A 25148-nucleotide genomic window follows, 5' to 3' on the forward strand; every position below is an offset into this window, starting at 1 on the left:
TACCCATATGCAGGGGTGTAATACTGTGAGAGGCACACTATAAAGTGTATAATATAAAAAAAGAGCAAATACATTTAAAGCATAGAACATATTCTCTCACACAATTAGTTTTGGTTTAAAGATAATAGTTTTATATGCAGCTGTGCGGCACTGCATTGGGGACCAGGTTTGTTCTGAGCTATACTCATATTTGTATGGGCATAGGGAAAGAGGATTTAATCTGGCACAACAACCCATTCTATGGTGCAGGTACATTGATGATATTATTTCTATAAGGAATGGTGACATAGAGGCTTTAGAGTTTCCTCAAAATGTATTAACAACAACTATTTTAAGATCCAGTTTACACCACATTATAATAAAGACAGCATCCCATTTTTAGATTCAGTAGTCTACCCTGAGAATTAGAAATTGAATATGAAAACCCATTTTAAGGAGGTTTTCAATTAGACATAGACAATATGATATCATTTTAACCACTTCTCTGTCTGCTGTACAATGTGTAGCTGGCTCCGCTGGCAGTGAAGGGGTTACATCCTCTCCAAAATGGGGGAGGGGGCGTGGTACAAAGAGAAACAAAGGGAGTAAAAAAGAAAAATATATAGTGTATTAATGCCAAAAGATGATGGGGAAGATAAAGTAGATCTCTTATGTATTCACATGTCAGATGTAGCACACAGAATCTTAGCCAGCTCAAAATGCAGACCCCACAGTATTATATATTTATATATTTAATTGTGCCAATTCGAGTTCTACTGGGAAAGTAGCTTCAAATATACAACAGTAAGCAGAGAAGCCCCAATATGATAACTGATTTAATTAATTTCTATGTTTTTTTCTTCTAATAAGTGAACAGTAGTTCAATCTTCTGGCCAAAACATGTCATGTCTGCAACCACATCAAGGTCGACTCTTTCAGCAGGTTCCTACAATACCAATGTTAGGTGTGTAATATAGTGCGTGTGTGTGCGTCAATTAGAATTGACTGTGTCCAGGCCTGGCGTTCTATACTTCAGCCGTGCACGCGCAGTGAGCGGTGGCGCGGCAGATCACAGCAAATACATGAAAATGTATATTATTGCGCTGTTGCCGCGCCGCGTGACGCTGCCAAGCCAATCACAGCGCGGCTATCGCTGTGACATCCATAGCCGCACCCCCTAGCCATGCACGCCACCACTTACAGCATATAAATGAAACGCGCATGCCATGTGCATGCGCAACACCGTGCGCGCGGCCGCACAAGCACCAGCGCGCTCTATATTACAGGCCTTATACTGTGTCCAAGTACACATGTAATCACAGTAATCATTGAGAGATGTATTCTCTCAGGTGAAGAAAACCTTTGCCGCAGCAATAAACATGGGAAGTATATATATATTTTTTTTTTTAAAGTGTTGCACCTACTTTTTGTTAGATTTTATTTTCACTATTTATTAGGGCACTTCTGTAATCTTAACCAGTTTTAACTTCATTGTAGCTTACACAACACATATGGTGCTTCTAAATATCCTCCCCTAGGCACTGCATACTGTGCTTGTCACACACGCGATGCTATTGATTATTTCATTGTTTTGTCTCCTCTTTTCTCTATGCCCTGTAGGAAATACAAAGGACACAGTATACTGTAACATCGGTAGTGCAGGGACTTGCTGACAGGGTTTAACTTGACGCGGCTGCAGGTTTTTAGAATCCAGGGTAAGAAGGGAGCAATGGTATCAGGAACACCCAAAAAAAACCACACAGAAAAAAAATGGTGCAGCAAGTTAACACAAAAATAGTGTAGATGAGTCTTGGCTCTAATAAAATGACTACTTACAACAAGTAGTTATTAAAACAGCAAGAACTGGAATTCGGATGGGAAATGATTCGTGAAGGCTTCCACTCGCATTGAATGTCATAAAAAACAGGGAGAGACCATAGTGTGGACCAAAAAGTAACAAGTTTTATACTTTATAAACACATAAGAAATGTACTCACATTGTGTACATAAAACGAATACACATAAGGTTTTACTTGAGGCATTTGGTAAGTCAGCAATCGAGATGTTAAATCTGCAGCCACTTCAGTGTCCCTCCACGAGAGTGCCCCCTCGTCGGATCGCGGATGGAGAGCGTCTGACGTCACGTCCGGTCCCGGACTGACGACTTCCGGCTGGAGCAAACAGGGAAGTGGGCGGCAGGATCGCAATGCAAACTTGGTGCCTTCAATGGTGGAGCAGCTACCAGACTGTGGTACAGCTGTGCTACAAAGAGGCTCTACGCGTTTCGCTGTATGCAACAGCTTCCTCAGGAGCATAATCACACCCCCAGTGGGCTCACAATATAAATAGTACATGCAATTAATTAATTAATTAAAAAATAAACAAATCAATAAGCTAGTCAATTAGACACAGGTTCTCCCCGTTAAGGGGTACATAACTCTGTGGTCAAACACAAACGACGCACTAAAATGAATAGTACTTAAACAGATTAAGATATAGTGATATTTTTACCATAAAACATAATATATAATACAATCAAAGTTAGTTAACTCAATTCATGGGAGAGAGAGAAGATGAGAGAAAACATTAATTAGTGGATTGTCTTATAGCAGCATCAAAACATATAGTTAATGGTATAACATAAAAAGACACACAAGGTGAGGGATAAAATAAATCTATAGAAGACATTCTAAAATGACACATGTATATACTAATAGTATTGTAAAGTATATTTGGATCTCAAGCAAAAGACTATGGCTAGAGGAATGGTGTAATTTCAAAATCTGCATTTAGGCCATTGGGTATAAGGGTGTTCAATCTATGTATCCAGTACATCTCCCTTTTGCTTAGATCCAAATCCCTACTGCGACCTCTCCTGTGCTGAGTTACATGCTCAATTGCAGTAAACAGCAAACCTTTAGTGCTGGAGTTGTGGCTGCAGGTTTGACATGTTTTGAACTAAATGACCCATACTTCTGAGAAGAAAAAAACATATAGAAATAAACGAAATAATTAGCCATATTGGATGTGAATTGGGGCATCTTTGTTTACTGTGGTAAATTTGAGGTCACTTTCACACCAGCACCCCAGTTGGCACAATTAAATATATAAATATATAATACTGTGGGGTTTAGGTTTTCAGCTGGCCAAGATTCTGTGTGCCTCTTCTGACATGTGAGTGCATACGGCTACGGCCCCAGTGCTAGCTGCTGCGTGCACTGCAGCATGCGCGGCGGGAGCAAGATCCGTCCCTCTATGGTGCCGGGCCCAGTAGCTCCATGATTTTTGTCCTTACCTAGTGGCAACGGTGTGCTGCCCACGTCACGGCGGCGGTTCAGCCAATGAGGGTGAACCAGCCGCGTGACATCGTGGCCGCGCCCCCCACCACGATCTCCTGCAGCTCAACCAAAGAGCGCAGATCGCGACTTTCACACGTGCACGCGCCGCCAGACGCGCGTGCACCAGCTGACACTGGGGCCATTGCCTTAGAGATCTACTTTACCTTCCCCATCATCTTTTGGCAATACTACACTATGTCTTTTTTCTTTTTGACACCCTTTGGTTCTTTTGGCGCCCCCACCATTGAAGAGGACGTAACCCTTTCTCTGCCAGAGGAGCCAGCTACACGCACACATTGTACAGCAGACAGAGAAGTGGTTAATACGACAAAGAAGGGGTTAGCTTGACCGCATCCATAGCGTCCTTCTCTATGCATCATAACATATAACAATAGCTCTACCAAGAACTCTAGTGTTGGCTTATTACATGGTATCACCAAAAATGTATTTATATTTAAAGTGTATCGTACCGATCAAAATATCTGTTTAATGTAATTCCTATTCTCCTTTGTACTTCAAAATGTGAGTCGGGTAATGTTTCAGATGGCTTGGCCTATTTATTTACTGCTTGGCAGCACTGCATTTCCACATCCATAATGTCACAACACCAAGTCAATCAGAGGCCGGGAGAGGAGCCTGTGCTGTTAAAGGGACTTGAATCACACCTCTGGAAAATCACGTGACCTGACTCTCTCATTTCTTCATCTTGGCCCCACGACGTAATTGTTATTATTTATAGCCGTTTGGTTTTTGTCCGGGCTGGCAAAATACAAGGCGGAGTTGAATCCTTAGGACTGTATTTAATACGGTATGTGTTGAAGACGATTTTCCTATTCTGTTGTACTGTATGGAGCTAAACATTTACTCAGTATGGTGAAGATGGTTCCACCGCATATTGAACAGGGGGAGGGGGCTTTTGGCCCTTATTCTAAATTCTATAGACTGAAATCGCCTGTGAAGTCAGTGGGACTTATCGTACGATAGTGCTGGATTGGCGCCATCACCGTTTATAGAGTAATGGGGCTTATGCTAGACCCATGGAAGCAGACGATTTTGGCAGAAATTCGAATGTAGTCCAAAATCGGCCCAATCTGCGGCTTCGGTAGATTACTATAAGCGCACGCGATGGCGGCAATGCATTTGTTGTGACGCGACGTTGTGTCGCTGGCACTATAAAGGCAGCCTTATAGGCATATATAACAGTTACAGACCAGATTCAAATGTGAGACCGCTTTAGTTTTGAAAGAACTTAGACTGGTGGCGGCTGTGAGAGTCTCCTGTAGACTGTTCCAGTTTTGGGGTGCACTGTAAGAGAAGGAGGAGCGGCCGGATACTTTGTTGAACATTGAGACCATGAACAGTCTTTTGGAGTCAGATCGCAGATGAAAAGTGCTGCCTGCAGTAGGGGTGAGGAGCTTGTTCAGATAGGCGGGTAGTTTGCCCAGAGAGTATTTGAAGTGTGTGTGTACATGTGTGCGATTGCACCTACAGTACAGATTACATTACAAAGCTCCCATGTACAAATGACATGCAAACCCTGTTGCTAGGAGCAAATGTTTGCTCATATACCATGCCAAACACAAAGTGAGGAATGAAGTTTAATCATGTCAGTTTAGAATGTTTCAAGGTCACATACAGGTACTTCTCACGGAGATGCACCCACTACCCTAAACTTTGTGATGATGTGTCACAGAATTTAAAGAGAGAGAGACAATGCTTATTGTTTAGTTTCAGGGTTTGCTCAGCACAGACAACAGAATCAATGCAAATTGTCCAGGATGTATGTCTCTTTTGTAAGCCACAGAGTGTGGGAGTTGTGAGTTTTGTGCTGCTGCAACTTTATTGCTTTGACTTATCTCTATCACTGATGCCAGAGAGCCGAATATAGACCTAGGATTCAACACAGCCTGCTTGCTAAACATGTCTATGAAGTTAAAAAGCTCTGTAATACGACAGGCATAAACTTATAGGGCTCTGTGTTAAAATGGACAAGAAGCAAAAGGTGACATGGTGTGCTCATTTGCATGTCATTACCCAGAATCCCTGGCTGCAGTGGAAGCATTGCCTGCTAAGAGATAATGGGGAAAGGCAGGGTTGCAGAGCTGTCTGAGACGTGTGAAGGTGCTCACAAGTGTTTTTTTTTATTTATTTGCTGTATGATTTTAAAAGTGCTTCGGATATCTCTCTCACAAAGAAGCAAGCTGCACACAAAGGAACGTCTCTTAGAGTAGTCATTATTATGTGTATCGCGAAATATCATGTCTCAACCAATAGGGAAGCCAAATTAGAAGCAGGGCGCTACGGATTTCTGCAACAACAAAACTATGTGTTTAGCCAATGTTCCGACGTTTCGGCAGATACAACTGCCTTTCTCAAGTGTAGCTGGCATCTGTTGTATTGTACCAGCCAATATGGAGACATTTGAATTCATGTATCAAGGCAAAAGTGGAGCAAATCTGGGGCAAAATAATTCCACATGTATCAAAGGAAGAAAAATCCTATTCATTTCAATAGGACGTTTTTCTTTTATACATACTGTATGGTGTAGATCAGGAGTGGCCAACTCCAGTCCTCAAGGGCCACCAACAGGTCAGGTTTTAAGGATATCTCTGCTTCGGCACAGTTGGCTCAGTCGAAGGCTGCACCACCTGTGCTGAAGCAGGCATATCCTTAAAACCGGACCTGTTAGTGACCCTTGAGGGACTGGACTTGGCCACGCCTGGTGTAAATATTGGACCAGAATTGCCTTGATACATAAGCCCCATAATTTTGTAAGAAATCCCACTCTAACCTAATCGCTCTGGTTTCTGCTTCCCCTGGAACAGCACACACTTACCCCGTTACTACCGCCGCACAAAACAACATCAGGAACGGGACAAGCTTGTGCTGCTCCAGGAAAAGCAGAAGCCACAGGGATTAGTAGGTCGTCTAAGCTTCTCAGCATTAGAAATGACATTGCAAACCAAAGACGGGTGACTTCTGATTACCAAAGAGTCAAAATATCTTAATTATGTCACTCCCTTTTTGCCTTTTGCAAAGGGTGTAGCCTGTCTTTAGACTGTTATCTATCATATGCCAGTTGAAGCTACGTCTTGAAAACAAAATACCAAACGTGAAATGTGATAGCCCAACAAGCACGTCTTTATATGTAAGGTGAGTAATGCGCTGAATATTGTTAATCCTAGCTGAGCAGTATCCCTTCCCACATTCTCTGTGTGTTTCTGCTTCTTGGGTCACATCAGCGCTGGCGTTACACAATACAGCATACGATGTATCTTTGCTATGTCAGCTTTATATAACTGGTAGGTCGGGGCCACCGCATGGCTCTTGTGCTGTGACATTTGCATTACCTTACTGCAGATATTGTTCGCAGGTACAATGTTTTGGAAGCCGCTGAGAGGGGGCAGCGGATTACGCTCTCAAGATAGGAACATTGATTATGCTTGCATGAGTCACCACCGATAGTTAGGCAAAACAATGAAACTGGACCAGCACTCAAAAAACAAACTCTTGCTATGGTAACTCCATGGGTAATAATAATAATAATAATATTAATAATAATTATATATATATATATATATATATATATATGTATATATACATATATATATACATATATACATATATATATATATATATATATATATATATATATATATATATATATATATATACATATATATAATTAGAAATGACAAAAATAGTAAATTCACAAAAATTCTATTTAATCCATCAATGTGAAAAATAAAGTAATATAATGGCAAGTATAAAGTATACTAGGCAAATATGTACTTCTAATATACTTTCCATTATACTCTGTGATTATTTATTTTATTTTTCACATTGTTGGATTAAATAGAAGCATTTTTGTCATATCTAATTATATATATATATATATTTTAATCACACATTTAGTTTTGAGAGCAGGCCTAACGTCATTGTTTCTGTATATGTTACTTGTACCCGGTGCGGGAGGTACGGGACACGAGCACCAGGCCTCATCAGGAAAGGGCGAGTGCAAGTGCTACTTTTTCTATTTTTCAAAGACAGGGGGATTTATTTTATTAAAACCATGTTTTACTTTATGTCCTTTTATTAGGAGACATCCAAGCAATATCCTCCATGTATTTTTTTAATAAATCAGTTCTAATGTATTAGATAATACTTACAGTATTGCATTTGTTTTTATCATTGACTCTTAATGCCATTTTTTGAGTTTTAATATACTGAGCATCCTTTGATTCCTATAACAAGTTTTAGCCCACCTCCCCAGCAGTGCAAGATCTTTGCAACACTTTACTGTTTGTGATAATGTGTTGCAAATGTTCCCAGCAGTTGGAGCTGCAAACTGTAACAATAGGCAATGTTACAAGGATACATTGTAGCTGCTGATTTGCACTGACTGAAGGATTGATTGAAACTGAAAGGCAGCCTAGGGAACCGTGGGTGTGAACCATGGGAAGCAGGATCTTTGCTGAACGATCATGGGAGAATGAATCGATCGTCAGCGTAGGTAATTAGTTTTCAATAAAGGCTGCATATATAATAATAATAAATATATATATTTTTTTTAAGTGCCGGTTGGATTGCCTCTTTAAGCAATCTGCATTTCTTTGAGAGGTTTTCAAGATAACCACAGAAATAAATTTGATAATATACAGTAACAGTTATTTTCCCCCTATCCAACACCTAATAGTTCTAAATACTTATTCAATGTTATGTGGTAATAATGTACCAGTGACACACATACAGTGACACACACAGACACACACAATCACACACACACACACACACACACACACACACACACACACACACACACACACACACACACACACACACACACACACACACACACACACACACACACACACACACACACACACACACAGAGACAGTGACAGTGATAGACACACAGACAGTGACAGACACACACACACAATAAGACCCCCTCCCCAAACACACACATACAAATTAGCCCTCTCTCCCCTTAGAGTGGGTAAGGTGCCTGGGAGGGTGGTATAATGGGGGCCTGGGGCATGTGGACTTACCTGGGGCCCCTGGATGGGCGTGCTGGAGCAGCATGGCCAGTGCACAGGAGAGCCCAGCAGGCCCGCAGAGGCCTGGGGAGGGAGGGACAGAGGGGTGGTGTCGAGTGAAGAGGAGGGCCCAGCAGTCCTGCAGGAGAGAAGGGAGGGGGGTGCGGAGGAAAGGGGAGGGCCCTGCATTACTGCAGGAGAGAAGGGAGGGGGGCGGTGCTGAGGGAAGGGGCGGGTCCTGTAGTCCTGCAGGAGAGAAGGGAGGAGGGCGGCAGCCAGGAAAGGGGAGGGCCCGGGTTGCCTGCACAGAATGGAAACATAAGTGTTGCCGAGGCCAGGCCCCTTCACTGGGCGGGCCCGGGAGAGCAATACCAGCTGTCCCCCCATTTGGCGACCGTGCATCTCTCTGCCCGGCCACTTCACCGCCAAGCTAAGTCCCTAACAATACCATTTACCCTAATGACCCCAAATCTTAACCTCTTCTACAAACTCCACCCCTAACCTAAAACCTAACCCCGTAGACTAAACCCCTACCCTAATAACCTAACCCCCTACACTAAACCCCTACCCTAATAACCTTACCCCCTACACTAAACCCTTACTCTAAAAACCTAACCCCTTACCCTAAACCCCTACCCTAAAGACCTAACACGTACATTAAACCCCTATCCTAAAAACCTAACCCGTACACTAAACCCCTACCCTAAAAACCTAAACCCATACACTAAACCCCTACCCTAATAACCTAACCCGTACAATAAACCCCTACCCTAATAACCTAACCTTGTACACTAAACCCCTACCCTAAAAGCCTAACCCCATATACTAAACCCCTACCCTAAAAACCAAACCCCTTACACTAAACCCCTACCCTAAAAACCTAACCCCGTACCCTAAACCCCTACACTAAAAACCTAACCCCATACACTAAACCCCTACCCTAAAGACCTAACCCCAATACAATAAACCCCTACCTTTAAAACCTAACCCCGTACACTAAACCCTTACCCTAATAACCTAACCCCGTACACTAAACCCCTACCCTTAAAATCTAACCCCTTACATTAAACCCCTACCCTAAAAACCTAACCCCTACACTAAACCCCTATTCTAAAAACCAAACCCCGTACACTAAACCTCTACCCTAAAAACCTAACCCTGTACACTAAACCCCTACTCTAATAACCTAACCCCTACACTAACCACTAAATTAACACTTACATTAATTTACCTCATTGGTGAAGCAGCAGGCGGCTGAGTGTCCAGCAGCGCAGCGGCTGTGGCAGTGGGTCCCTTGATGGCTGAAGGCCTGCGGAGACTTGGTTGCGTTGACGCAGCCTTGTTCAGATGTCTGATTCCGTATAATGCGCTATCCCTCCAAAAGCCATGTAACATGTTAGAATTGAAATCTTTGTTTAATATAAGGATGCACTGCAGACAACGTGTGTACCACAGCAAGTGTATTCTTCATTGCATGAGCTCTATGGCTTAGCACCGTTTAGTAAATCTGGACCCTCCTCCTGTTGTGTTAAAAATATGTGTTACGTTGACTGCATTGGATGGTGCTGCACAACGTGACCCCAAAATTAACATTGAGCAGGATATATTACATTAGAATAATTCAAAACAATACACCTACATTTCCTTATCAATAAGTAAGCTGCATTAGGTCATCAATGTGATAACACAACAAGCGTAAGCACATAGTCAGTGTTATTACCTATACGAGATGGTGGCCATGGTACTGTAAACAAAGTCAAAACCACTATGGTGACTCAAAAGCTAATTAAAAATCTGCAGGTTGAGTATTAAAATGGTAATGTGCGGTACTTCTCTCTCTGGAATGACAGAGAACAAAGGTTACATATGTGTCTGTAACATTCCTGTGTGCTGTGTACCACGCTCTATACTGTAACTGTGCAGCGCTATGAGTCCCATTGGGAGAAAAGCACTATATGAAATAAAGTTGTTAATAATAATAATAATAATATTATTAAATAGGATACAGCATATAATTTCATCTCCACCTACTATGTTACTCCAGGAAAGTAATCCCCTTAATAGATATTAGTAAAGTAATCCCCTTAATAGATATTAGTAAAGTAATCCCCTTAATAGGTGTTCTGTGACTGTATGCAAAAATGCGAACGTTAAAATATACCTGTTGAAACACCACCTCAGATTGTGTGGCAGACTATAAGTGTGTGTTATCTTTAATTAAATTAATTATTTTCACATGGTCCTACCAAAGGATATCATCAAAATCGGCCAATGAATTGGTAGACTCAATTACATGATATCCGTCCCTATAAAAAGACCCATCCAGAAAGTCTACTGCACAAGATTGTATAAAACTAGAAACAAAGAAGTCCAGAGCAACATCTAATGTGACAAAAAAACACAGTGAAATACCTACATATCTCTTGAAAAAAGGGTCATTTAGTTAACCCTTTGGCCAAAGCGTATAAGCCTGCGAGCCACATCAAGGCATGACCAAATTCGCAGGTCCTAACACTAACTGATTAAAATCCTTATTTACCTCTATAATTAAAGGAAGGATGGTCCTGGCATTGAACCTGTCGCAACCAGCTGCATGAAAAGAAAACCTGCCTACTTGGACAGTGGGGAGAGGTGAGCTTTAAACCCTGGGTGGGAGGAGTCACTAACCTCCAAAACAGCTGAGACCAGCTGGACAAAGTTAACAAACACACAATCTCTCAGAAACCCCCCCCCAAATTACCACAAAATATACTTTATAAGTGTCAAAAGGAGTGCTTGCTGGGTATCTGTGTGCACAAGATTGTAGTCAGAAATATGTATTATAACTTCATGGCATGTTCAGGGAAATGTGGTTTGTGTGTGTGACTATGTTCCTCACTGAGCTCCATGCGCAAGTGGTATTGTATGGAACCTTCCCAAAAAAGAATGACTTGCACAGGGCTGTACCGAATGTATCATGCGATTACTAAGCAGACATGTGCATTCCAGAGGCATAGCATGTAGGACATTAGAACGCTGTACTTGTGCTCTGATGTACAACTTGCCACCTAATGAAGACTCACTTCATTTAGTACACTTTGTATTTTTCATAGAGTTGGCATACAACTGTATATTAGTGTAACGCGAGGAAAAAACTAAACCGACTGCAGTCTCTAGATGGAAGTAATGGTTTTATTCTCCCCCCCATCATGCTTAGGTTGAGTCCCTGTTGGTCACGGCGGTGCGCGCGGTGGTGTGCAGCAGGCAGGACTGGGGCCGTAGCCTTAGTGGTAATTCTATACAACAAAAGACAAAAATACCCAATGCTACATCCAATGTGACAAAATACATAGTTACATACTTCAATGTTAGTATTCTCATGAGTAAGGGTCATTTAGTTAAACCCTTTGGCCAAAGCGTTATAAGCCTGCAGCCACTTCACGGCATGACCAGTATGCAGCTCCTAACACTACCTGTAATTCTCTAATGTTCAAAGCAGCCGTTTTGGATGGTTTCAACCCAAAAATGTAATTCACTTCGATGGGGATTTTCTGATGCTTCGAGCATTAAATGGTGAAACGAGACCAAGTGCACAACGTTTCAGGCTACAAACAGCCCCTTCTTCAGGTGTTACCCCTAAAGAAGATGCTTTTTGTACACATGGCTTGAGTTGATCTTTTATATTAACTTCCTCTTTTTCTATTCAGATTCATGCTGGTGGTGGTTTTGAGGGGACCTTGCCACATAGGACAGACTGCAACACCAGGGGTGCTCAGCTCCAATCCTGAAGCCCCCCTCCTCCCCCCCTTCCTCGCCCAAACATGTCAGGTTTTCAGGCTATCTCAGCTTCAGCATAGATGGCGCCATCAGTCCCTGCTTCAGCATAGATGGCTCAATCAATCCATGCTTCAGTCTTTGACTGAACCTATGATTGAGTCACCTGTGCTGAAGCAGGGATATCCTGAAAACCTGACCTGTTGGGGGGATGGCGGGGGGCTTGAGCACTGGAGTTGAGCCCCCCTGCGATGATGAACAGCGCTTATTTTTATGGGTCATTCCACTGAATACTTGGAATGTACAGTATTACATAATAAGAAATAACCACACATTAAAAAAAGGTGATGTGGGGTAAAGAAAACCCTTCAGTGTACGGCTAATAAAAATACCACTGTGTACACTCGCATGTCTCAGACAACGTGTCTAAGCAATCTAACTGTTTCAGGGACATACCATCTTACTGAAGACAAGGCAAACCTTTATTGCATTGTACGGTATGTTCAAATCTTGGAGATCCTTATATAATGCAACATCCAAACTTCCATTCATTTCCCCTTACTATAAAGACAACTAATTACTTCCGTTCAATGTAAATGATTCTCTACGTAATTACCTGGAATGATTTTAAGTAATGCTATGTGCTGCTCTAATAGCCTGGGGCCTCCGTCCTGTTCTGAACGGCTTGTACTGGTTTCCTTGGTGCTTTGATATGGTATTAATTGTGGTTGCTAAAAAGAATGGACATGTTTATTGGGCTATTTCCATTACAGTTTTCTGCATCCACGTGTACATTGCAATGTGTTTTAAAAGCACCAGCTCCTTGTAGCTGCAGGACAGTGGGATGCTGAATCATAATCAATATTTTGACCGTATGTATGTATATCTTTAGTTATATAGCGCCAAAAGTGTACTCAGCACTTCACAAAGAATACAATACAGGGAATTATAATAATACAAGAAGCAAATCAGAAAATAGGAAAGGAAATCCCTGCTTGAAGAGCTTACAATCAAAGTGATTTTAATGCTGAAGAGGTCAAACAAAGTACCACCTCCCCAAGACACCCTCAGAAAATGAAATAATGTACAGCAATAATGAGTATAACTGCACACTTCTAATTAGCTTGATGCATTTCTCTTATGCAACGCAGACCATAAACCATTATGGTATGGTACTTATAATTCCACTATGATATATCATTATTATAATCGGCTCTCCAAAGATGCTAACATTAAAGTTCCTCTGTTAGCCCTTAAATCCTGTAAGTCTTTTGAAACGTCAATGTAGAAAGAAAAAAAAGGTTGTCTGAGCAAACAGAAAATCAGTATTCACGCTGCACGTGGTGGCTGTACGGAGGTATCTTTAGAGTCAGATGTCCCCAACTCTGGTCCTCACAGACCACTAATGGTATGGGTTTTAAGTAGACCCCTGCTTGAGTACAGATAGTTCAGCCAAAATGATTGGTCCACCTGTGCTAATGAGAGGGTAGCCTTAAATCCTGCACTGTTTGTGGTCCCTGCGGACTGGAGTTGGGAATATCTGATTCATCCTATTTTTTTTTTCAGGGTGAGCAAAAATGCTATCCCTCAAAACACAATACCCATTCAACGCTTTGGCTGCCAGTCACACAATGCATTGGGTAGGAATAACTATGTATGTATGTCTTTATTTATATAGCTGCGTCCAAGGATTGAAGGGAGCATATATCCGGAACACCCCAAAATATAAAAGAGAAAAATCTAGTGCAATACAGCCATGACAGTGTGAAATTAAAGGATAGATCTTGGCTCTTACGAAGAACCTACTTACAAGAAGTAGGATATAAACCAGCAGTGACAGAAGTCCGTGTGACAGCTTACTCCAACAGGTAAGTGGATCGTGGTATGTCTCAGGGAGAAAAAACAGAGAGGACTCCTAGTGCAGACCAATAAACAATTTATAAAAAAACTAATAAAAACAGCAGCAAATGTACTCACATGGTGTACATTCAATACAGGTACATCAATTAATGCGGTGAGCTGTGAGATGACACCGTAGAGGGTAAGTGGTATCAACTCTATTCCGTGCTTCTCCCGCTGATACCTCACTTCGGATGGCGTTCTACGTCACATCCGCCGGTGTCCCAGATACTTCCGGATACTCGAAGAAAGGGGCGGGTATACAGCGACGGGTCCTCACGGCTCAGGAATCAGCAGCTCTCACTTGCAGGCTTGGCTCTACGCATTTCGCTGATCCCAGTCAGCTTCATCAGGAGCTTAATGAGACCCCTAATGGGTGTTACATATATACTGTGGCCAATTAATGGGTAATTATTCACAGGTTCTCTCACAAGAGTACATAACGCTGTGATTAAAAGATAAACAATTAACGGTCTATAACATCTTTAATATAATAATATAAAACTGCACTAGGAACTCAATAAAATACATATTAAAACACATAATCATATATTGTAAACAAATTTATTTATATAGCGAAATTAGTGTACTTCGCGCTTAACATTAGTACCACATGTGACAATCATATAAATAACAAATAATACAAATAACAGATCATGGGAATAAGTGCTTCAGACATAAAAGTAACATTAAGGAAGATGAGTCTCTGCTCCAGGAAGCTTACAATCTAATTGGTGGGGAGAACGTACAGAGACAGCAGGAGGGATGCAATGCAATCTGTCTGCGTTTCCTCCTGTGGGATCTCATTTAAAATAGTTTTTAATTCATTTGTTTTGTTCTCCGTCAAAGACGTTTTTTAAAAATCATAAAATGTCCCCGTTCTCCTTTTAATCATGATGGGAAATGGTGTTGTTTCCGGTTCTCTGTACGCCCTGGTGTGTGATATATCACCCTGTGTGCTGGCAGAAACAGTCTGACATGCTTCTGCACCTCAGATAGTGCTACAAAGAGCCAAACGGGCAGCCCCCTGCAGACTCAAATGAAGTCCATAAAATGACTTAAACTGCGATAGTGCTAATCGGGGTACAATTGCATGGAAACTCCCATTGTCAATGGCAGTTTCTGTGCCATAGTGCTCCGCTTGGCACTATCGCAGTTAAAAACAGCAAAACATGTCAAATTGAAATTTTTTTTTTAAATAAATCAGTTCTGTAGTATTAGTGACTGTTTTTTATACATTTATTTTTTATTCAACTTTTAAAGCTGCAGTTAAAGCAATATCCTACATGTTTTTTTTTTTGTAATAAATCAGTTCTGTAAGATGAGAAAATACTTGTAGCTTAAAAAACTATTTTAAAAGACATTTTTTATGTATTCTAATGTAACAAGCATTTTTGTTTCTATAGCAACCATTTACAAAGTAACATCCCCTTCCTCTTCTGAGCTCTGGTACACCCCTTTTACCCTCTCTCTAGCTGTGCACCAATTGTATCTAGTGCCTGCCTGGCCACATGATCTTCCACACAGCATCTTGGGTAATCTTCTGCAGCACTAACAGAGATTTGGTGAACCCCGAGCCGAATCTTCACCGATCGATCACAGGTGAACGGATCGATTGGCAATTAAGCTAATCACTTGTCAGTGTGCAGATTGCACATATTGAATGGAAAAAATAAAAAATACATTCAAATGTCAGGTTGAACTGCTGCTTTAATGCAATTTTTAATATGTTTTAAAGCAGAAGCCTTTGATTTCTATAGCAGGCTTTGTGATGATTTGTTGCTAATGTTCGCAGCAGTTTCAGCTGCAAACTGTAACAATAGATAAAGTTACATTAGTAATAGAATGATACATTGTAGCTGCTGAGTTACACTGACCGAAGGATTGATTGAAACTGAAAGGCAGCCATTATGTTAGGCACACAATCAGAATTTTGACAGATTGATAACAGGAGCACCAAACAATTGCCAGCTTAGGTAAGAATGTAGAATTATACATTGTCACATGCTTTACATATACAAATAATAATATTAATATTATTATTATTATTATTATTATTATTATTATTAATAATAATAATAATAATAATAATAATAGAGGGGGATGTTATATTGCTGCTTTAATGAAAACCCCCTATGACACAATTCAAGAAGGGTTAGAAATGTAGCAGTTCACTATCCAACTATTTTTTGGAGAAGCTTTAATTTGTAATATGGATGTGTTTTTGGGTGTACTGATGCTATCACACATATTTATAGAACACCTTCGGTGATTCGGTGCACTGTAGGGCGTAGGTTTGTCTTCTAGCACCCGAAGGGGACTTACGCAATAGCACCACTTAGTAAACATGACCTTCACTGCTTATATATTGTATATTTTAAGAGTGTTTACAATGTCTGTGTGTTCCCCATACATATATATATATATATATATATATATATATATATATATATATATATATTTTAAACTTATATTTTTACTAAAGATTTCAACAGTGAAATGGGAGGGGGTGGAGTACATAAAGAAAAAAGGGGGAGGGTAAAGAAGGAGTGGGGGTGGGGGGGAAGAACCATCTTGTACAGAATTTTTACAAACATCAACAATCAGATTTCATATCATACAACATTTTATAAATGACACATTCTACACTCTACACTCCGGAACCCTGCTCTCCTTCTGGGGTCATTCTCTTGCCTTTCCCTTCCTGCCGCTGTGGGTGGCTACCCATCTCTCAGCCCTATCCAGCGTCTCAAGGTTCCCACACCCTATAGCACTTCCTTGTAGTATGGATCAGAAATAAGGTGAGTTTCTCCATTAATTGGACCTCGTTAACCCTTCTAATAACCTCTTTTCTGGAGGGCGGGAGCGACTTTTTCCACACCGCTGCAACAGCACACCTAGCTTCCGTTAGTATATGCAAAATCAGTTTGAGTGTGCAGTGATTCACCTTCTCCATGGGTTTGGCAAGAATAATTAGAGTTGGATCTACCGGGATCGTTATTCCCAACACATCTTTTATTCATTTTAATACTGTCCTCCAGTAGGTCTGCATTGCCGGGCAATACCACCAGATATGTGCCAGGTCTAATGTCTGTCCATACCCGCTCCATCTGAGGCCTCTGGGAACATCTGCTTTAATCTCTTGGAGGTGTTATACCATCTTAACAAGATTGTATTCGGGTAGCCACAGATGTAGAGGTGCAGCGCACAGCGATAAACTGGATCCACGGGACAGCAGCAGTATAATGAAAATAAAAGTTCTTTATTGTTAAACCATTTCTTTAAAGACAATTTTCTAATAAATCTCTGCACATCAATAACCGTAGAAAAAAGGTCGAAGTTGTCATTTAGGGCAAAGTTCAAGCCTTTGTTAAGTAATTGCATTTCTTCATTGTTTAAAGGTATACCAGAAATATTAATGACGTTGTTATTGTCAACATTTAATTGTCCATCTTTCTCTTTTTGTCTCTTTTTTCTTTTGGCCGAGCGCCTTGTTTTTCTGAACCGTTTTTTGGGGCTTTGGATTCATATGATGAAGAAGACTCATATCTCCGTGTGTATGATGTTGATGATCTGTTATCTTGTTCCCCCTGGTCACGGGAGTGTCTCTCTGCGTCTGGGCCTCTTGAAAAGGAGACTGATGGTGTACGTGTTTCAATGTCTGATGTGTCTGATATACTAGAAAGTTCTGATCTATTCTTTAGAATGGATTTGTTTGGTGTAGATTTTGTTTGATTCTCTCTCTCTCTGTGTTGATTTCTCTTCTGATTCTTATTTTTGTTAGCATTTCTATGTGATATTGGTTTTTGCCACATATACACCTGATTAAAAACATAATCCATCTTGTCTCTCTCATACTTCTTTTGTTTCTGTGTCATAAGTTCTTGTTCCATAGTTTTAATATGTTTACTTAGTTTGTCATCACAGTCATCAAATTCATCCATATCAATTAAGTTTTTCAAATTCAATTGTAGGTCTTTCACTGTATTTGATGTGAGTTTTTTCTCTTCTATCTTATGTTCTATTATTATATCGATCAATCTAAAGGAACATTCATCTAATAGTTTGATCCATTTGGATTCAAATTCTTTCGATGGGAATCCAAATGATGGCGTTTTTGTTATTCTTAAGCCTCTTGGTATTCGCTTCATCATTCTATAGTTCTCTAGTGTGGTGATGTCCCACCACAACCGTATGTCGGTAGCTAGGGCTTTTTCAAATTTGTTAAAGAACATAGGAAGATCTATATCATCATCATCAATTAACAGCGTGGACCCCTCAAACACCTGAGCTGCTTGTTTGCTTCGTTTGGTGTTATCAGTGCATTTATGTGCATAGGATGTGGATTTATTTTGGCTGGTATCTGAGTCCTCTGATAAGCACTCCATCCTGTCTGTCTCTCACCATGTATTTGTAATATATATTGATAAACAGCTTTCAAAAGGACTGTACTACTTTCCTCGTGTCCCAAGTGGTGGATTATATTTTCAGTGGTCACGAGCTACTATGGATATGTTAAGGTGCCAAGTAGAAGAACAATGTTCAAATATAGTGCTCAAGTGACATGCTCTGTAATTAACAATGATTTTCTTGATTGAAGGGAATAGGCTGGGTATAAGGTATATAATTGAGTGAGGTATATATGGGTGCGTGTGTAGTCTGTGACCTGAATAAATGTCCTGGTGAGTGTGGGTGATGGAGATATATGAGCCCCACCCCCTCACTGCCAATGTGGACTGGTACTGACACTTGTATAAACACACCAATAAAATACCTCTATGTACTGTTTAAAGGTACAACTCACGTGACCTTGCCCATTGTGCCTTCTGGAAAGCGTGCTCCTGCTGGTAGAAATGATTCGGGTAGCCACAGATGTAGAGGTGCAGCGCACAGCGATAAACTGGATCCACGGGACAGCAGCAGTATAATGAAAATAAAAGTTCTTTATTGAAAAGTCATGGTGCAGACAGGTATGGGTGCAGTATTTATATGTATTGTTATTCAGATAAAGAATAAATTCCTGTAGTGTAGAGTAGTCTCCCCTCCATATCAAAATAAGGTCGTCAATGTACCGACGATAGAAAATAATATTGTTACGAAACGGGTTGGTGACTACATATTTATTATGTAAACAAATCATTGTCATGGGCATCATAGCGATATGTCATTTCCGGTTCAAAAATATGTGCCATAGCGACACGTCATTTCCGGTTTAGTATACACCTAAATACGGATAGATTTGGCTTTGCTTTACCTCCACACTCCCAGATAACCCCTCCCCATGAGGTTAGAAGACGCGCTATCCAATACCATACCCAGCCGGCAAATAACAGTGACTCGCATATCGCGATACGTCACTTCCGGTATACCAAGTGAGTCGCGTCACTTCCGGTTTTCAAATTTTACACGGAGGTCTCAAATTATGATAATTGGGATCTCTATAAGAGGGCAACCACAGCACACCACACTGTACTCTCCGACGAAGCGCCAGCAAGGCGTGAAACGCGTTAGAGACAGAGGTTTTTTTTCCTGCACCCATACCTGTCTGCACCATGACTTTTCAATAAAGAACTTTTATTTTCATTATACTGCTGCTGTCCCGTGGATCCAGTTTATCGCTGTGCGCTGCACCTCTACATCTGTGGCTACCCGAATCATTTCTACCAGCAGGAGCACGCTTTCCAGAAGGCACAATGGGCAAGGTCACGTGAGTTGTACCTTTAAACAGTACATAGAGGTATTTTATTGGTGTGTTTATACAAGTGTCAGTACCAGTCCACATTGGCAGTGAGGGGGTGGGGCTCATATATCTCCATCACCCACACTCACCAGGACATTTATTCAGGTCACAGACTACACATGCACCCATATATACCTCACTCAATTATATACCTTATACCCAGCCTATTCCCTTCAATCAAGAAAATCATTGTTAATTACAGAGCATGTCACTTGAGCACTATATTTGAACATTGTTCTTCTACTTGGCACCTTAACAAGATTGTATGTATGTTCTCTTTTGTTGCCGTACAAATAGAAGTTGTACCCACATTCTCCCATATCATTCCAGTCCCCTCTCATTATTTCAGTCTGGAAGTCCAGCGTCCACTGTTCCATATATTTATGGGCAGGAGTATCCTTTTTTGGGATTAGGCCCTGGTATAGGGATGATATTAGCCCTTTTTGGTATTTCCTTGTTTTACATAGGTCTTCGAATCGTGTGAGCCTAGGGAACGCTACACTTTGAAAACCCTGCCTTACAAAGTGTCGGACCCGCATATACTTAAACATCTCAGTTTGAGGTAGATCATACCTTTCCTTCAGTTCCTCGAACAACATTCGCTTATCTTTTACCCACAGACCCCCCACCTCTAAAATCCCTCTATGCCTCCAGGTATCGTAGCTCTGTCCCTGAAAACCAGGGAGAAACCTTGGGTTGCCAAATAAAGGAGTGAGCCTGGATGGATCCGACATCACCTTTTACTTCTTTTTTGTCCATCTGCCAGATTTTGATTTCCAGTGTCTGGAACGGTATGTTGTGTGTAATTAGAATCGCAACCCCCCTTTTTTTTGCTAGTGAAAGACGAACAGAATGCTAAAGGCTATGTCCCCCTAAAAGTGTTTGGGGGCTCCTGCGTGTCAAAGTGCATCTCTTGCAAAAAAAACCAACGTCTTCTTTCAGTTTCCTAAATTTTTGTAGGGCCATTTGCATTCAGGCCCTTGACATTTAAGGACACTACCTTCAACGCAATTTGGTTAGTCATTCCAGATTTCGTGTCTCTCTTTTTCTTGTGAAAGTTGTATTTCTAAGATTTTGATGGTTGTGGGGAGCAAGGGAATAGAAATTAGTGGGGGGAAGGGGGGGAGTGAACTCTCCCCTGTCTGGAGAGTGGGGGGGGGAACAAAACAAAAATTCGGTTGTAAGGTAAGATGAGTGTACACAGCCACTCATCCCAGTTTTGCGGCCAGTCCCTACTTGGCTTGGCCTGGAGGGGCATATGGCCCTACTGGGGTCGTCCTGGCATCGGGCATGCTGGTCTCCGTTCTCCACCATACACCCCGCCACTACTTAATCTCCACCTCCTGATCGCACCTTTTGTTTTAACTTGCTTAAAGCGCCAGTAATTAACATTTAAACCAACTTTTACCGACTTTGGAACATATAAACATATACAACTTTTACAATATAACACAATAATATCCCTCTAAACTCTGTCTCTTCCGACCACTCTCCCTCCATCCGGATTATTCCCATAACACTCATTTAAAAGTGGAGGGGGTAAACAACCTGGGGGAAAATCTATGTCTAATTTTATATTTTCCACAAAACATTCCATAGATGTTAACATTGGAGCAGGGGCTGCTCTTGTTCTTTAATGGGGCTTAATGTCCTTTGTGTCTGTTTCCTGAGTCAGAATGTGGCGTGTAACCCACAAAAGACCCATCTTTTCAAACTCTTTGGGCCAAGGCCCACTCACCCCTCGCCTGGCCTCTCAGTCAGTTCTTTCCCCTGCTCCATGCAGATCTTGGCCTCTTGTAAACCTCGGGGGGGGGGGGGGGGCTCTGGGGGGGGGGGCTCTCCCCTCTGCGGAGTTGATCCTATCACCCAGGCAATGGGCAAATTATCTCAAAGTACGAGCAGAACCGGACCTGCAATTCAAGATAAGGGACATAGAAACAGAAAACAAAACAACAGCTCAGACTTGGGCTTCTTTGGAGAGTCATGGGATGCCGACTCTTCAGTCAAAGAGTCCGCCGCAGACTCAGACTGTTCCTTCCAGAATTTGTTAACCAATAAAGGGACTGCCATGAGACCTCTCAAGTGCTTGGCCGGTCCTGATCTTTCCCTCCACGGCCCGTCGCCCCCTCAGCCGACTGCTTTTCCTTTGGGTTGTCGTCCTGAGTCTATCGCTACTGACCCAGACTGCTCTTGGGCTCCAGACCTAACGCTGATAGGAAAGATGCTGATTCCTCTGGCTAGTGAAGCTAAGCCTGCCTGCCTGCCTCCCTCCATGCTTAGCTATAAGGCAGAACGGTAAGGCCCACTGATAGCGAATCCCTTTTTCCTGGAGTATTGCTGTCACCGGTCGTAGTCCTCTTCATCTCTCTATGGTCAACCTGGACAGGTCCTGGAAGATCTGAATGGGGGAGTTTTCAAAGTCGATGGAACCTCTGTTTCTGCACCCCTTTATTATCTTTTCTTTAGCCGCGTATTAATGAAGCCTCAACACCACGTCCCTACTTCTTTTAGGGTCATCAAATCTCTGACCCAACACTCGGTGAGCTCTGTCCATCAGCAGTTCACTATCTTGTAGTGGTGGTCAATTGACAGAAACAGTCTTTTGAGATATAGCTGCAATGCTTCTGCGGACACTGTCTCAGGAATGTGGCGAATTCGTAGGTTCTGCCTTTGCTCCCTATTCTCCAGGTCATCCATGCTATCTCTCATGGCTCTTACCTCCTCATTGAGCCGCAGAACCTCATCGTCTGTATTTACCCGATTTTGTAAGGAAGCGGCCATTTTGTTTTCCAGCTCTGCGATCCTTTTAGCAAGTGAAGAGATTTCTGCTTTAAAGTCCACTCCTGCTTCGTCCAAAGCTGACTGGAACACATCTTGCATTTCTTTGAACATACCCTTAAGGTCTTGCTTGGTAATTGCGGTTGCCCTTTCTTCCTCCTGCTCCTGGTCCGAATCCGTCGATGCGCGCCTTGGCCCCATCTTCTTTTCCCTTCGCCATCATGGGCTGCTTGTGGTCAAACCGGGACAGATCCAGAACAGGGATCTTCTTATCCTTCTTCAGCGGCATGCCAAGGTATCCCCCGCCCGTAGCATTGACTTTGGCCAGAATACGAGGTGACAATCGGAGGCTATATTGTATTCTCTGTAGCGGAATGCACTGAGCTTTCTCAGCATGCGTGCATACGCGTTGATGTCACTTGCGCCCCCCCCCCAAACATATTTTGGATGGGAGGACTTTAAATTTCCCCCCTTTTTTCATGGCAGGGTGGTCTGTGAAACATTATGGAGCAGGGAAATTCGAAAGGGGCTCAGAATTCACTCTTATATTGTATAATTCCCTTGTAGATCCCTTTATGTTATCAAGGTTTCGACATTTGCGGAATGGCAAAGAACTTGCCTTTATAATCCCATCGTTCCCAACAGACATTCTGCATCCGCAACCTGCTACATAACCATATCAACAGTTAAAGGAAGCAATTATTGCAGTGAATATGAAAACTCTATTATGCTAAGATGCATTGTGTTGTATATTCTTCTAATGGGTCCATTAAAGATTTAAAAGCCTTATGTCATCTGATCCATTAGTTTATTGTGCAAGAAAGCAGAATCAATAAACTGGATATGAAAATAACCTCTGGTGCTACTGACTGCATTATTGTGTGAGTTCTGCACTAGCACAATGCCCGCTCTGCCACCCTGCACTGCCAGAGTTCCACTGCAGCAGATTGTTCAGCACAGAAATCCAGCGAGATGAGGAGTTAACACAGTCAAATGGTAGTCACGTGAAAATGTCTTAAAGAGCACTAGGTGAAAAGTGCAAGGGGAGAAAGTATCTTAATGTATGTATATTTTTATTTATATGGTGCCCACAGTGCTTTACAAAACAGACAATACGATACAGAGAATAATAATGCAATAAGTGCAACAAACCAAATCAGACCACAGGGAAGAAGATCCCTGCCCCAGAGAGCTTACAATTTAAGTGAATGTTCCTCCATTTATTTAGGAAGATCAGCTGACAACTGTCAGACGTATTAAAGGCTTCCTATCTTGAAGTACAACCAGTGACGGATTCAGACTTTGCGAGGCCCAAAGCTATGATAAAGGTGAGGACCCTATAAAACATTATATATATATATAACTGAAAGTGCTGTCTGTGGTGTTGTCTGTGGGTTTCTGCGTTTTCTGATTCGTTGTTGTCCGCCCACTCCCGCCCGCCGTCTCTCACCCGCACTCCCGCCCTCCGCCCGCTGCCTCTCTCCACTCCCGCACTCACTCTCGCCCACCGCCTCTCTCCCGTCTGCCCGCTCTCCCGCCAGGCACCTCTCTCCCGCCCGCTGCCCGCATGCCCCTGCCTTTCAACCTCCTGCCCCTGCCTTTCACCCCCCCCTGCCCCTGCCATTCGCCCACCCCCCCCGTCCCTGCCATTCGCCCACCCCCCCCGTCCCTGCCATTCGCCCACCCCCCCCGTCCCTGCCATTCGCCCACCACCCCCGCCCCTGCCATTCGCCCATCCAACGCCCCTGCCATTCGCCCACCCCCCCCGCCCCTGCCATTCGCCCACCCCCCCCCGCCCCTTCCATTTGCCCACCCCCGCCATTCGCCCACCCCCCCGCCGCTGCCATTTGCCCCACCCCCCGTCCCTGCCATTCGCCCACCCCCCCCGTCCCTGCCATTCGCCCACCCCCCCCGTCCCTGCCATTCGCCCACCACCCCCGCCCCTGCCATTCGCCCATCCAACGCCCCTGCCATTCGCCCCCCCCCCCCCGCCCCTGCCATTCGCCCACCCCCCCCGCCCCTTCCATTTGCCCACCCCCGCCATTCGCCCACCCCCCCGCCGCTGCCATTTGCCCCACCCCCCGCCCCTGCCATTCGCCCCACCCCCCGCCCCTGCCATTCGCCCCACCCCCCGCCCCTGCCATTCGCCCCACACCCCCCACCCCTGCCATTCGCCCCACACCCCCCACCCCTGCCATTCGCCCCACCCCCCGCCCCTGCCATTCGCCCACCTCCCCGCCCCTGCCATTCGCCCACCTCCCCGCCCCTGCCATTCGCCCACCCCGCCATTCGCCCTCCCCCTCCGCCCCTGCCATTCGCCCACCCCCTCCATTCGCCCACCCCCCCGCCCCTGCCATTCGCCCACCCCCCCGCCCCTGCCATTCGCCAACCCCCCCGCCCCTGCCATTCGCCCCACCCCCCCGCCCCTGCCATTCGCCCCCCCCCCGCCCCTGCCATTCGCCCACCCCCCCCGCCCCTGCCTTTCGCCCACCTCCCCGCCCCTGCCATTCGCCCACCTCCCCACCCCTGCCATTCGCCCACCCCGCCATTCGCCCTCCCCCTCCGCCCCTGCCATTCGCCCACCCCCTCCATTCGCCCACCCCCTCCATTCGCCCACCCCCC

The 25148-nt window shown here is 43.3% G+C and overlaps 1 protein-coding gene across 4 annotated transcripts in view; it reads left to right on the plus strand.

Moving 5' to 3' along the window:
• Positions 1-6399: 6399 nt before the first annotated feature.
• Positions 6400-25148, plus strand: part of AMPD3 (adenosine monophosphate deaminase 3) — a 70484-nt gene continuing 51735 nt past the window's right edge. The window contains exons 1-6 of one of the 4 annotated variants that reach the window (XM_075567094.1): positions 6400-6470; positions 10910-10987; positions 11553-11625; positions 13788-13977; positions 15484-15610; positions 23755-23854. The gene's annotated coding sequence lies outside the window, so the exon portion shown is untranslated. The remainder of the gene's footprint in view (positions 6471-10909; positions 10988-11552; positions 11626-13787; positions 13978-15483; positions 15611-23754; positions 23855-25148) is intronic. The other 3 variants (XM_075567090.1, XM_075567092.1, XM_075567095.1) reach the window with 3 other exon arrangements.

This window comes from Ascaphus truei, chromosome 12 (genome assembly GCF_040206685.1).
Source record: "Ascaphus truei isolate aAscTru1 chromosome 12, aAscTru1.hap1, whole genome shotgun sequence".
Classification (NCBI taxonomy): Eukaryota; Metazoa; Chordata; class Amphibia; order Anura; family Ascaphidae; genus Ascaphus; species Ascaphus truei.